Below are 15517 nucleotides of genomic sequence, written 5' to 3'. Positions count from 1 at the left end.
GAGAGGTGGCTCAGTGGTTAAGAACACTGACTGTTCTTCCAGAGGTCCTGAGTTCAAATCCCAGCAACCACATGGTGGCTCACAACCATCTGTAATGAGTTCTGATGCCCTCTTCTGGTGTGTCTGAAGACAGCTACAGTATACTTCCATAAAATAAATAAAGTTGCCAGGCAGTGGTGGCACACGCCTTTAATCCCAGCACTTGGGAGGCAGAGGCAGGCAGATTTCTGAGTTCGAGGCCAGCCTGGTCTACAAAATGAGTTCCAGGACAGCCAGGGCTATACAGAGAAACCTTGTCTGAAAAATCCAAAAATAAAAAATAAATAAATAAAGTTGGTGGTTGTCGTCTTTAAGAAAAAAGGTTGTCTTTATGGTGTTTTGTTTTATTTTGAGACAGGATCTCATCATGTAGCCCTGGCCGTACTGGAACTCACTCCGTAAGGTTTACTTATTTTATGCATGTGAATACACTGTAGCTATCTCCAGACACACCAGAAGAGGGCATTGGACCCCATTACAGATGGTTGTGAGCCACCATATAGGAGCTGGGAATTGAATTCAGGACCTCTGGAAGAGCAGTCAATACTCTTAACCACTGAGCCATCCCTCCAGTCCCTATTTCCTGTCTTTTTGTTTTGTTTTGTTTGGGGACAAGGCTTACTATTTAGTCCTGGCTGGCTTAGAGTTTGCTTTGTAGACAAGGCTGGCTTCTAAGTCTGCTTCCTGAGTGCTGGGTAAAAGCATGCTTGGCTCTTGCTTTTAGCTCAGGGTGGCCTTGAACTATTAATTCTCCAGCATCAGCCTCCTGAGTGCCAGGGACTCCTGTGGCTGTCATGATGCCTGGCAGAGTTGATATTTACACTAGCAAAATGAAGAAAAGAGACTTGAACACAAATATGCAACCTAAATTATAAGCACAACTAAGACAAGATGCCATGAAGAACTATGTGCTGGCAGTCTATTGCAAGCAAGCCATAATGCCTTCTGCTTCCATGTTCTGCAGGAAGGCTGGAAGTGCAATATTTAGATTGTCATTGGAAAAAAACAAGAAGAAATTGGCTGAAGAAGAGGAGGCCTCCAGGCAGAGGGGGCTGCCTGTAGGAAGCATCTGAAGGGAATTTGGCTCCTGTTAGGAGTGAGGAGAGGCCCCGGGAGTTCTCCTGGGACCAGATCTTACTTGGCAGGCTGGGAAGAACAGTTTGAAGAGAAACAAGATTTCCACGGAGAGTTAGGTGGAGCAGAGAGCATGGGGCCCTGGGGAGTTAGCGGGGCACTCAGGACTCTGTGCTATCAGAGGGCAGAACAATGGAGAGAAGGCAAGGTCACTAAATTCATGGGTCAATAATTACTACTGCTTTAAAAACTTGTTTTTTGCTGGGCAGGGTGGCACAAGCCTTTAATCCCAGCACTTGGGAGGCAGAGGCCGGCCTGGTCTACAAAGTGAGTTCCAGAACAGCTAGGGCTATACAGAGAAACCCTGTCTCGAAAAACAAAAACCAAAAAATAAAAACCAAAAAACAAACAAACAAACAAACAAAACTTGTTTTTGCAGGGGCTGGAGAGATGGCTCAGCAGTTAAGAGCACTGACTGCTCTTCCAGAGGTCCTGAGTTCAAATCCCAGCAAACACATGGTGGTTCACAACCATCTTTAATGAGATCTGACATCCTCTTCTGGGGTGTCTGAAGACAGCTACAGTGTAATTACATATAATAAATAAATAAATCTTTAAAAAATTGTTTTTGCTCTTATTTTTAATATTTACTTCATATGTATGGTTGTATGCACATCATGTGCATGCAGTGCCTGAAGAAGCCAGAAGAGAGCATCAGAGCCCTTGAAACTGGAGTGGCAGACCGTTGTGAGCTGCCCTGTGAGTGCTGAGAACTGAACCCTGGTCCTCTGGAAAAGTAGCCAGTGCTTTTAAGCACTGAGCCATCTCTCCAGCCCCAGTTCATTTATTTTGTGTATACAACACCTGTGGCAGTCAGAGGAAAACTTGTAACAGTTCTCTCCTCTTACCATTGGGTCCTCATGATTCAACTTGGGGCATCAGGGTTTTAAGAGCCTATCTTAAGTTAGATGAGCCATCTCACAGGCTCAGTGACTTTTATTTCAATCATTACCACTATAAATGAGTTTTTCCTGTTTTGAATTTCATGGAAATGTCATCATTAGCATGTGATATAGCACAAGCACATGTGTGTGTGTGTGTGTGTTTTGTTTGTTTGTTTTGAGACAGGGTTTCTCTGTGTGGCTTTGACTGTTCTGGAACTCACTCCATAGACCAGGTTGACCTTGAACTCGTAGAGATCCTCCTGCCACTGCTTCCTGAGTGCTGGAATCAATAGGTGTGTGCTGACACTGCCTAACTTCCAGGTTTGGGTTTTATACTCAATTAAGTCATTCTTTCCCAAACTGGCTTTGATTCTCCTGCCTCTCCCCCTGAAGTGGTAAGACCACAGCCACCACATCCAGCTTCCCCACCCCTTTCTATCTTTTTCTGTTGTACTAGAGATCGTAATATTGTAAGGACTAATGTGTTTGTGCCCAACTGCAGTAGACAGCAACCAACACAGCACGGAACTGAAGCCATGAGGGTTGGTGTGCATGGCGTGTTTCCAATGTCAAGGTCAAAGGATTCTATGTATCATCAATGCACAAAATGTTCTAAGGTTTCTGCTGGCTTGTTTATGAGACAAGGTCTCTCTGTAGCTCAGGTTAGTCTTGGACATGAAGTGCTCTTGACTGACTGTCCCAAGAACTATATACTTGGCCACCATAACTGGATCTAAAGTTATTTCTCTTTTTTTTCTCCCTTCCTTCCTTCCTTCCTTCCTTCCTTCCTTCCTTCCTTCCTTCCTTCCTTCCTTCCTTCCTCCCTCCCTCTCTCCCTCCCTCCCTCTCTCTCTTTTCCTTTTTCTTTTCTTTTTTTAGAAAACACTTAGTTGGGAACGTCTTACAGTTTCAGAGGATAAGTCCAACCATTGGGGTGGGGAGCATGGCACTGGAGCAATGGCTGAGAGCTCATGTCTCATCCTCGGCCAGGGAGAGAGGGGTACCAAGGTTTTGAGAGCTGCCCTCCTCCACCTAGTTTGTGCGTGGGAGAATGTGGTAGAGCTGCTAGCCTGCTCCAGCAGGCAGCCTGGGGCTCAGGCCTTCCACTGTTAGCGTACCCCCAACAGCCCGAGCACTTCTGCCAGCTCCCAAGCTGGCCGTCCTTCCCAGCAGTTGGCTGTGGCAGAACTTAGTTGTACCCATCAATATTTGCTTCTAAATTTCCATCCCTCCTTCAGTTAGGTGAGCACAAGGCAAGTTCAAGTTGGGATAAGTCAGCAGCAGATGTGTCTGGGAGGTACTTCCCTTCCTGGCAAGAGCGGGAGGGACAGCAGCTCTCTGACTGTGCTAGAGACAGACATCATGGGCTTGGTGACCCACCTCAACTCGACTGGTGAAGAGTCCAGTTTCCAGGTTGAAAGCAGGTCATAGCTGGAAGAGGAAATAAACTGGTCTAGACACCAGGGATGGTTTGAATGATTCGTTTGTTTTGGTCTACAACAGATTCTTTTTTAATATACTTATATATTTATTTACTCACTTATTTTGAGACAAAGTCTCTCTACATAGCCCTGGGTGTCCGGGACTATTACTACCAGACTGGCCTCAAACTCACAGAGATCCAGCTACCTCTGCCTCCCCTCACGCTGGGATTAAAGGTGTGCATCACCATCTGCGTTCCAAGACCCCATCAAGTCTGAGACTGGCTTCAAACTTGCCATCTTCCTACCTCAGCCTCCCCAGCTATGGGAGTAGGGGATTACAGGCAGGTACCACTGTTCCCAGCACTGGGCAGATCTTAGGCACAAGTCATCCTCCGGGTTGACAAAAGCCGCAGAACAGGTCCTGTGACAGTCCAGAAGGCCGAGGGGAGAGGCATCTGACCCAAAGAGAGGACTGGCTTCTGTGCCGGCTGATCTCATTGCTGTGCTGTCTGGCAGGAAGGCACTGAGGCCAGGTGTGGCTGCACATCTGCAATCCCGACATTTAAGAGGTTGAGGCAATGCTTCCCTTCCTCCCCAGCTTGTGCTGTCACTTGAGTTCTTGATCAAACTGGAGGGCTCAAGGACACAACAAGAAGACCTACAGAGTCAACTAAGCTGGGCTCACGCATGAGGGCTCCTAGAAACATCAACCAAAGAGCATGCAGAGGCTAGACTTAGGCCCCCTAAACATGTGTAGCAGATGGGCAGCTTGGTCTTCTTATGGGTCCCCTAACAATTGGAGTGGAGGCTATCTCTGACTCTGTTGTCTGCCATTGGATCCCCTTCCCCTACGTAGCTGGACTGCCTGATCCAGCCTCCGTGGAAGAGGAAACACTTAATACTGCTGTGACTGGCAAGGGGGTACCCAAGGGGAATTCCCCTTCTCTGAGGAGGAGGAGGGCAATGGGGTGGGGTTTGTAAGGATAGGACTGGGAGGAACTGAAGAACAGGGTGGGGGTGTTCAGGATGTAAAATGAATAAGTAACTAAATTAATTAATTAAAGAAAAAGGTGAGGGGCTGGAGAGATGGCTCAGCAGTTAAGAGCACTGGCTGCTCTTCTAGAGGTCCTGAGTTCAATTCCCAGCAAACACTTGGTGGCTCACAACCATCTGTAATGGGATCGGATGCCCTCTTCTGGTGTGTCTGAAGAGAGCAATGGTGTACTCATATACATAAAATAAATAAATAAATCTAAAAAAAAAAAAAAGAGAAAGAAAAAGGTGAGTCAGAAGGGTGCTAAATTCTAGGCCAGCGTGGCCTACACAGTGAGATCCATCCCAGGATTGGATGCTTGAATGAAAGAGCTGGGTTTGGTAATGCATGTCTATAATGTCCAAACTCCAGAGGCTGAGGCAGGGTGATGATGAGTCTTGATTTCATAGAGAATTGTAAGCCAACCTGGGCCACAGGGTGAGACTCTATGGCAACATTTAATGAAAAGGAACTGTGGAAGTGGCTCAGTGGTTAGATCACTGGGGATCTTCCATAGGACCCACAATTGATCCCCATTTGATAGCTACATCTCCTGTCCCAGGGGATCTGATGGTCTTTTCAGGCTTCCACGCGCACCAGGGCACACATGTGGTACACATACATACATGCAGGCAAAACACCCATATGCATTAATTAATTAATTAATTAATTAATTATAATAAAAACTAATGAAAGAAAAGAAATGCTCAGACTCTCTGGTACTGACCACAGGCTAGCCCCAGACCTAGAGGAAAGCAGGCTAGCCCTAGACCCAGAGGAGAGCAGTAACACAGCTTAGGTCACAGCCCTGTGGTCTATTTTTAGATCTGTGACTCAGAGGCTCGGACCAGCACAGAGACATTCACGCCTGGGAACTGGTTTGGCTTGTTTGCCTGTTTGTTTCCTTTGTTGTAAGGAAGGGTATTACCATGTAGCCCTGGCTTTCCTGGAATTTACTATGTGTCAAGGCTGGCCTTAGACTCACTGAAGTCCACCTGCTCTGCCTCCTGAGCATTAGGACTTGCACTTTGCCTGGCTAAGAACTGGCTCTTAGGGACACCACTGACTTTCACACAACAATCACATTCATAGGACCAAGAGGCAGTTGCAGCAACAGAATATCTTTTTTTTTTTTTTTTTTGAGACAATCTCACTGTCTCAGGCTAGCTTAGAACTTCCTAGATAGCCCAGGCTGGCCTTTGGGAGTCTCCTGTTACATCATCTCGAGTATGTGCGTGTATGTGAGCAGATCCGACCCCTGACCCCCTAAAACTATACTAAGAAAGTAGTATTTCTGAGTGGAATCAAGCAGGGAAAATCTGGATAAGACTTCTTTTATTAATTTTTTTAAAATTTTAATTACCCATTTTACATCCCCTTCCTGGTCACAGCCCCTTCCTGGTCACCCCCTCCTACAATCCTTCCTCCATCATTCCCTCCTTCACTTATCCTTTGAGCAGGTGGGCCCCCGGTGGGTATCCTCCAACCCTGGCACTTAAAGTTTCTGCAAGGCTACGTACTTCCTCTCCCACTGAGGCCAGATAAGAAGAACATATCCCACATACAGGCAACAGCTTTTGGGATAGCCCCCATTCCAGTTGTTCAGGATCCACATGAAGACCAAGCTGCACATTTGCTACATACATGTGGGGAGGCCTAGGTTCAGCCCATGTATGTTCTTTGGTTGGTGGTTCAGTCTCTGAGAGCTCTAAGGGTCCAGGTTAGTCGACTCTGTTAGACTTCCTGTGGAGTTCCTAACTCTTCAGGGTCCCCAGTCCTTCCTCGTATTCTGGAAAGAACTTTATTTATTTATTTATTTTATTATATGTAAGTACACTGTAGCTGTCTTCAGACACTCCAGAAGAGGGCGCCAGATCTCGTTACGGATGGTTGTGAGCCACCATGTGGTTGCTGGGATTTGAACTCCGGACCTTTGGAAGAGCAGTAGGGTGCTCTTACCCATTGAGACATCTCACCAGCTTTTTTTTTTTTTAATCTGAGACAGAGTTTCTCTGTATAGCCCTGGCTGTCCTGGAACTCACTCTGTAGACCAGGCTGGCCTTGAACTCAGAAATCCACCTGTCTCTGTCTCCCAAGTGCTGGGATTAAAGGCATGTGCCACCACGCCCAGCTTCTTTTCTTCTCTTCTCTTCTCTTCTCTTCTCTTCTCTTCTCTTCTCTTCTCTTCTCTTCTCTTCTCTTCTCTTCTCTTCTCTTTTCTTTTTTCTTTTCTCTTCCTTTCCTTTCTCTCTCTCTTCCTTCCTTCCTTCCTTCCTTCCTTCCTTCCTTCCTTCCTTCCTTCCTTCCTTCTTTCCTTCTATGTAAATACACTGTAGCTGTCTTCAGACACTCCAGAAGAGGGCATCAGATCTGGTTAAGGATGGTTGTGAGCCACCGTGTTGTTGCTGGGATTTGAACTCAGGACCCTCAGAGGAGCAGTCAGTTAACTGCTGAACCATCTCTCCAGCCCTGGAAAGAACTTCTTAACTACAGACTTTCTAGACTGACCAAAGCCCTTGGAAGGATGCTGGCCCAGGTAGGGAGTGGATGCCGGAACTATGAAGAGGCTTGCAGGCAGTGCAGGAGGAACCACTTGCCTAGCATCTGGCAGGCATGGCTCAGGCAGGAATGAGAAGGGGACTTGAGACAAGGAAAATCAGCCTGGGAGTGCTGTTGCCTATCCATCTTCTGAGTGCTGAGGAGGCTAAGTCAGGAAAGCCAGACCAGCAATAGCACTGAGCTGCACAACAGTGAAAAGTCCCTTCTCCTGCTGTGGCCCGTCACCTGTAATCAGGTACAAACAAACACTAGGGTGGTTTTCCGTAGAGATACCGACAGCCCTAGAACTGAGCCTTCAGTGATCCTGGGACCTCATCACTGCTGCAAGGATGCTAATGTGACAGCTGACAAATCCTAGTCAGCACAGAGCCCTGGAGTTTCTGCACCTTAAGGGTGTTTTTTTTTTTTTTTTAATTGTACGTGTGTATATGTGTGCATGCTATGTATATAGGGGTGCTTGCAGAAGCCAAAATAAGGCGTCGGGCATGGCAAGGGAGTTGGCCCAGTGGTTGCGGGTCTATACTGCTCTTGGAGAGAACCTGAGTTTGGTTCCCAGTTCCCATGTTAGGTGGTGTGAGCTACCTGTAACTCCTGCTCTAGGGAATCCAATACCTTCCTCTGTACTCCAGGGACACCTGCACACACACTTAAAATAATATAAAAATGAATATTCTCTCTTCCCCTCTAACCCCCACCCCAGTTAGAGTTACAGACTGTGAGATGACATGTAATGTGGGTGCAGGGAACCAAATTCGGGTCCTCCATCTTTACCACCCAGCCATCTCTCCAGCTCACCACCACCCCCACCACCCCCAAAATCTGTGTTAAAAGGTTTTTGATTTTTTTTTTCCTTTATAGCCTGGTGGTGGTGGTGCACAGCTTTAACCTCAGTCATCTATAACACAGAAGAAACAGACTTGTTTTAGACTTGTCTTCCCTGTGAGCCAGCCTCAAGGGAGACTGTTTACATATATCCATAACTCAAGTAAGTTGTGACAGAGACCTTACTATCTGTTCCCTTGTATAGACCTGCATGTCTTCCGCGGTGTGCATGTTGCGAGAAGTCAGAAGCCAGCTCTGTGGTGAGTTCTCTTCTTCTACCTTGTAGATTTGGGGATGGACTCCAGTCATTAGGCTTGGTGACCAGAGTTTTTACCCACTGAGCCATTTCAGTAACTCTGCTCCTTTTAATTTTTGACAGGGACCCACACTGTAGTTCAGGTTGCCCAAAACCCATTATGCAGTGCAGGGTGACCTCAAACTCTTGTTGTTGTTGTTGTTTTTTCAAGACAGGGTTTCTCTGTGTAGCCCTGGCTGTCCTGTAACTCACTCTGTAGACCAGGCTGGCCTTGAACTCAGAAATCCACCTGCCTCTGCCTGCCAAGTGCTGGGATTAAAGGCGTGTGCCACCACTGCCTGGCTAAGATTTATATATTATTATAAATAAATACACTGTAGCTGTCTTCAGACGCACCAGAAGAGGGCGTCAGATCTCATTACGAATGGTTGTGAGCCACCATGTGGTTGCTGGGATTTGAACTCAGGACCTTTGGAAGAGCAGTCAGTGCTTTTACCCACTGAGTCATCTTACCAGCCCGGCCTCAAACTCTTGGCAATCCTCTTATCTCAGCTTCTGAAGTGCTGGGTTTATAAATGTGAGCCAACACACCATGACAACAAGGACTTTCTTAGAAAGCTGTCCCGGAAGCAGTGACTGACCTAAAGGGACAATAATCAGAAGCCCAGTCCTGTTTGCTGAAGACCTGGAGAACAACAATGTTTGGACTTTTAACAGAATGCAGAGGGACTGGAACAACCATTTCTACACTAAATGGAACCTCTGGAAGAGCAAGGGCTCTTTGTATCTAGAGAGCAGTTGGTAAACAAATGGGGAAAAAGAGTATATTCAGGTTCTTCCTAATAATACAACATAAGGGGAGAAGTGGGATTAGCTTTATAGTTTCCGGTGATAAAGGTGCTTGCTACCAAGCCTTACTGCCTAAGTTGAATCCCTGGAACCCACATGGTGGAAGAAGAGAATCAACTCTAGCAAGTTGTCCTCTGACCTCCACATGAGCACCATGGCCAAGTGCATGCATATGCATCCTCACAGATGTAATAAGTAAATAAATAAATTGTATAAAATAGTAAAGGCATGCACCAGGCTGGAGAGATGGCTCAGCAGTTAAGAGCACTGACTTCTTCCACAAGTCCTGAGTTCAATTCCTAGCAACCACATGGTGGCTCACAATCATCTGCAATGGGATGCCCTCTTCCAGTGTGCCTGAAAACAGCAACAGCATCTTCACATATATAAAATAAATCTTGGGAAAAAAAAGAGGCATGCACCGCCACTACCTGCCTAAAATAAATATTTTAAACCAGCTGTGGTTGCAAAGGCAGGTGGGAAGTGGGTGCTCACAGTCATCTATTGGATGGAACACAGGGCCCCCAATGGAGGAGCTAGAGAAAGCTCCCAAGGAGCTGAAGGGGTCTGCACCCTATAGGTGGAACAACAATATGAACTAACCAGTACCCCCAGAGCTCATGTCTCTAGCTGCATATGTAGCAGAAGATGGCTTAGTCAGCCATCATTGGGAAGAGAGGCCCCTTGGTCTTGCAAACTTTATATGCCCCAGTACAGGGGAATGCCAGGGCCAAGAAGTAGGAGTGGGTGGGTAGGGGAGTGGGTGGGGGGGAGAGGGGAGGGTATAGGGGACTTTTGGGATAGCATTTGAAATGTAAATGAAGAAAATACCTAATAAAAAATAGGAAAAAGAAAAAAAACGCAGGTGGGTCTTTGTGAGTTTGAGGCCAGCCTGGTCTACATAGTGAGTTACAGGGATGATATTCTCTCAAAAATATTTTTAAAGAGGCAAATTGGGTTTTACACACACACACACACACACACACACACACACACACACACGCACATGTTACTCAATTTGGAGAGAGATGTTTTCTGGAAGAACAGAAGTCAAACAGTAAATAGCATTTGCCTTGAAAGAAGGAGCGTGGTCTCTGAGTCCTGAGTACTAGTGTGGATCCAAGGTTCGCTTTCCTTCTTCCCAGGGCCACTGTGTCTTGTCCATGGTGACTCTTCTAAAGGAATGTCCCCATTGGGAACCAAGACCCTTGAACTTGGCCCTCACTTATAAACGAAGACATGAATTCCCTGTGAAATTAATGGTAACTTCCCTTTGAGACCTTTCCCAACTGCAGAACAGCCTCTGTCACCAGCTCAAGGGCACCTGGAGGCTCAGTCTGGCTTTCATGTTAAGTGTGAGAGTTGGGCCTTCCACCTACTACAGCAAGTTCATGGCCTCCCTTGTGCTCCTTTACCTCGAGAGCTAAATGCAGTCATTAATAATGAATAAAAAAATCAGTGAGTCTGAAAAGACGAAGGAAACTAGATGTATTACGGGTTCTTTTTCTTCAACCTTCTCATCCCAGCAGGAATGTCCCTCTCTCAAAAAACCCTCCTCCAAATAGAATGTCCCTCCTTCAACTTCCTGTGTGTCTCTCTATCCATCCTCCTGACTCCCTCTTCAGTGCTGGATCTCAGGCCTGCAGCTCTTTATTCAGTGAGGAACAAGACTATGTATGTTATTTTTTCTTCACTCGTGTTAACCATATTCACATGTTAAAAACATTATTTTCCAGGTCTCCAGATAGCTCAGCGGCTAAGAGCATTAACTGCTCTTCCAGAGGTCTTGAGTTCAATTCCCAGCAACCACATGGTGGCTCACAACCATCCGTAATGGGATCCAATGCCCCCTTCTGGTGTGTCTGAAGACAGTGACCATGTATTCATAAATGAATTCATATATTCATTTATTTTATGTATATAAAATAAATAAATCCTAAAAACAAAAAATCTTTTCCATAATACAGAGTATTTACAAATAGACTATAGAAGGGGAAGTACAAATAACTTAGATGATAAAACAACGCCTACCTTCAAAGAGACCAATGTGTGATACTGAAGTGCTGTGTTCAGGCGTGCAAGGGCTTGTCTGGTAATAAATGTCTGTGGTACTGGTGGCTGAACCTAGGCTCACACATGTCACATGTTGAGCAATATTGTACTACTGAGCTGCACACTAGCTCCTGACATCATATAACTTAGGTTACAGCCCCTACCCCTCATCCCTTTTGAGACAGGTTCTCTAGGTAGAGAATGCCTTATAACTCAAACTCATAGAGATATGCCTGCCTCTGTTTCCTAAGTGCTGGGGTTAAAGGTGTGCACCACCATGCCCCAGCAGAGCACACACTCTCCAAAGTTGCTTCACACAGTACTGATGACCATGTGGTTCAATCCTGTAAAATAAAAGAATTATGCTCACCCCCCCCCACCCCCGCATCTACCTTTGATAAGGTCAGCTCAGAGCAGTTGGAAAATTCCACCAGGCACCCCTCCCCTCCTGGAAGAGACAGGTCAGAGAGCACATACCAGAAGGAAGAGGCTAATTAAGCCCCTACTACATCATTTCCTAAAGATCAATCAGTTTAAAGGGAGCTCTGTTCCTCCAATCATATTGTGCCTAGCTGCTGATGCTCTCTATTCTGCCCCTGGAAACTGTATAAAAATTCACCGACCTGGGCCACCCAGGGTTGCCGCCTCTCCTTCGGGTGCAGGATGATGAATGACCCCAGAATGTTGGAACAATAAATTCCTCTGACTTTGGCATCGATCCCCAGCTCCACATTATTCACTGGGAGTGGGGGAGTGGGAGAAGGGGGTGGAGGATGGGGGGTGGGGGTGGGAGGTGTTTCCCAGTAAGCTAAGTCTCATCTGAGTCTTACACCTTCAAATAAATGAGACTCAAACTGTGATTTATTTATTAGGCTCTGCACAATTACCAGGGGATGGCCCCTAATCTAATTCTCTAACTCTAGATTGGCTACTTCAACTGTGCTTCCCAATTCTTGTTTGAATCTTCTTGGGTTATTTCTGCTCCAGCAGTCTGATGTCTGGGGGAGGCATTTCACTCTGGCTTGGGCATATACTGCTGGTCCATCATGACTAATGGGGAACTCCTCTTTTCTCTGTCTTTTCCTCCTCTGTGCTCCCCTTCTCTTACCTGTAACCTACCTGTAACCCCACCTCTCCACCTAGTAATTCAAATCTGATAACTGCTCTCTATTCCCCTCAGTAACTAGCTGTTTTATTTAACCAATAGTTTTAAACTGGGGAGTAAGGTTTGCACAACCAAGGCTAGTGTACATGGAAATTTGCTTCTCTTGGGGCAACCAGGTCTTGGGGTACAGAATCTAGCATTTGAATATACAGCAGCACCAGACCAACCCCCAACACAACCCCACCCTAACTGAGGAATACACTGCTACTGAATACAGGTATTTATTACAATTACAAAGCCATGCTGTTTCCAAGAATTTCCACTTCTTAGAATTTCTCTTCCAGATAAACCACATGTGAAACGATAATGAAGGTCTTTCACTACAGTGTTCCCTGGACTACAAAAAAAACTGGGAAACAACTTAGCTTCCTGTAACCACAGGTCTGGCACAGCAAGGTGTCTGATTCTGAATCCTGTTCCCTTAGTCCAACTGGGTGAATACATACATTGAAGACAGAGGGACAATTTGCTAAGGGATGTCACACAGGCCTCTGCTCGAAGGGCTCTATGACAAAGGCCATTGTAACATAGATTGAGGACTCAAGACTCAAGCCATGTGTTCCAACTACCAGGGAGCAGTGACACCTGGAGTGATAATAGGGGCCTTCATCCTTCTTGGTCTGCTAGCAGAGTTCAGCCTACCTGCCAGTATTGGGGTAGAGTGCCCTGCTTCCTCTCTGATCCATTCCTACTTTCAAATGTTCTGTTCTGCACCCTAACTTCCATGGCTGCTGTTCAGGGTCACACCTGCCACAAGACGTTTGCAGCTGCTCTTGTTTCTGCTTGAATGTCCTTCCTCCCTTAAGTATTAAAAGAAAGACATTGGGCTGGAGAGATGGCTCAGTGGTTAAGAGCACTCACTGCTCTTCCAGAGGACCTGAGTTCAATTCCCAGCAACCTCATGGTGGCTCACAACCATCTGTAATGGGATCTGATGCCCTCTTCTGGTGTGTCTGAAGAGAGCAATGATGTACTCATATACATAAATAAATAAATCTTTAAAAAAAAAAAGAAAAAATATATGTATGGGTGTTTGTCTGCATGTATGTCTGTGCACCATGTGTGTGCAGTGTATGTGGGCTCCGGAATGGGCCTCAGATCCCTTGTGGATGTTGGGAATCTAACCTAAGTCCTCTGGAAGAGCAGCTAGTGCACTTAACTGCTTAGCCATCTCTCCAGCCATTGAGGTCAACCCCCAATGGCTTCTTAACAGGGTCTCACTACACAGCTCTGGCCGGCCATCCTGGAACTCACTAAGTAGACCAGGGTGGCCTCAAACTCAGAGAATCACTAGGCACTGCCTCCAAGTGCTGGGATTAAAGGTGTGTGCTCCATCAGGTCACTTTTTAAATGTACATATCCCTCACCTACTTAAATCTGGTGGCACGACTCCTTCCTGGTACCACTCTCTTTCTTGCCCACTTTCTGCTTTTTCCATCTCTAAAGCCTCTTATGTAGTAAGTGCTCATTTAGTCTCCTCCTTGCAGAAAGCAAGTGCCAGTCAGTGCTGGCTTGGTTTCTTTTGTTGCTGCTTCCTCTGCAATGAGAACTAGAGTTGCTATACAGTAAGGACTTAATGTCTGGGGCTGGAAAGATGGCTCAGCAGTTAAGAGCACTGGTTGCTCTTCCAGAAGTGTTGAGTTCAATTCCCAGCAACCACATGGTGGTTCACAACCATTTATAATGAGATTTGGTCTGGCATGCAGGCAGAATGATATATATATATATATATATATATATATATATATATATATATATATATATATATATATATATATATTTTTTTTTTTTTCCCCCCAGACAGAGTTTCTCTGTGTAGCCTTGGCTGTCCTGAAACTCACTTTGTAGACCAGGCTGGCCTCGAACTCAGAAATCTGCCTGCCTCTGCCTCCCGAGTGCTGGGATTAAAGTCATGTGCCACCATTGCCCGGCCAGACATTTAATATAGGGTCTTGCTATATATAACCCAGGCCTGCTTTAGCCTCCCAAGTGGTAGTACAAGACCTTCTAAAGTATGTAAATTAGACACAGGGCACACTTATCTTTCCTATAAAAATAACTTAAAAGTCTCTGTCTTTTTTGTTTGTTTTTTTGAGACAGGGTTTCACTATGTATCTGTGGCTGGCCTGGAACTTCCTATGCAAAACAAGCTGTCTTCCAGATCATAGACAGCCACCTGCCTCTGCTTCCTCGTTCAAAGCACGTACCACCATGTCCAGTTTAAAAAAAAATACAATTTTTAAAGATTTTGATTTTGGGAACTAAAAAGAGGGTTCAGTGAATAAAAGCACTTCTGAGGACTCAGATTTGATTCCCAGCACCCACATGGCAGCTCACAACCGTGTATAACTCCAGTTCCAGGGGATCTAACACCTTGTTCTCAACTCCATGGGCCCCAGGAACGCATGTAGTGCACATATACACATGCAGATAAAACATTCTCACACACGAAACAAATCTTAAAAACCATTCTTTAAAATTCATTGTGTGTGTGTGTGTGTGTGTGTGTGTGTGTGTGACACATGCCTGAGTGCCTGCTGAGTCCAGGAGCGAGCACCAGACCTTTGGAGCTGTAGTTACAGGGGGTTGTGAGCTACCCCACTTGGGAGATGGAGGCAGGCAGACCTCTAAGTCAAGTCAGCTAAGGCTACATAGTAGGACCCTTTCTAAAACAGTCTGGGAGTGAAGCACAGTGGTAAAGGACCTGGCTTGCTAAGTGCAAGGCTGAGCTCAAACCCCAGTGCCCACAAAAAAAGCATAAAGGCAAATGTGCCGTGTAGCTACTACAGTATGAAAGTAATTCTGTCTACAACATAAAATAATACACTAGCACAGTAATTAACTAATAATGGAAAGGCTTCTCACGAAAGCAGCTGAGTGAGTCTGTAATTTAAGTCTGGGAGGTGGGTAGGGTGCCAGGGCACAGGCAAAACTGTTGACAGGTCTTTTTAAAGTAGGGTCCCCAGGGAAGGCCAGAGGCAGACAAGGGTGGTTTAGATTGTGGGGGGAGTCTCTCTGTCAGATAGCTTTCAGTTCTCTTTGAAGTCGCTGGTCAGACCACTTGCTGTCTGCAGAGAGGTGATTACACAAATATGTGTTGCTGGCCATGTCCAGGCCCAGGAGAGGAAGACTCATATTACAGTAGTATCCATTTCCCAACTATTTGTTGCTGGGCGCTGAACCCAGGGAGGGTCTTGAGCACACTAGGCAAGTGCTCTACCATTAAGCTGCATCCCCTGCCCTTCAACTATGGTTCCCTTCTAGGTGAAGAGTGACTGTGTAGACAAGTGGATCCCTTCA

The sequence above is a fragment of the Mus caroli genome, unplaced genomic scaffold (assembly GCF_978045245.1).
Source record: "Mus caroli unplaced genomic scaffold, Mus_caroli_1 scaffold_8, whole genome shotgun sequence".
Classification (NCBI taxonomy): Eukaryota; Metazoa; Chordata; class Mammalia; order Rodentia; family Muridae; genus Mus; species Mus caroli.
Note: the sequence above shows the minus strand (reverse complement) of the source record.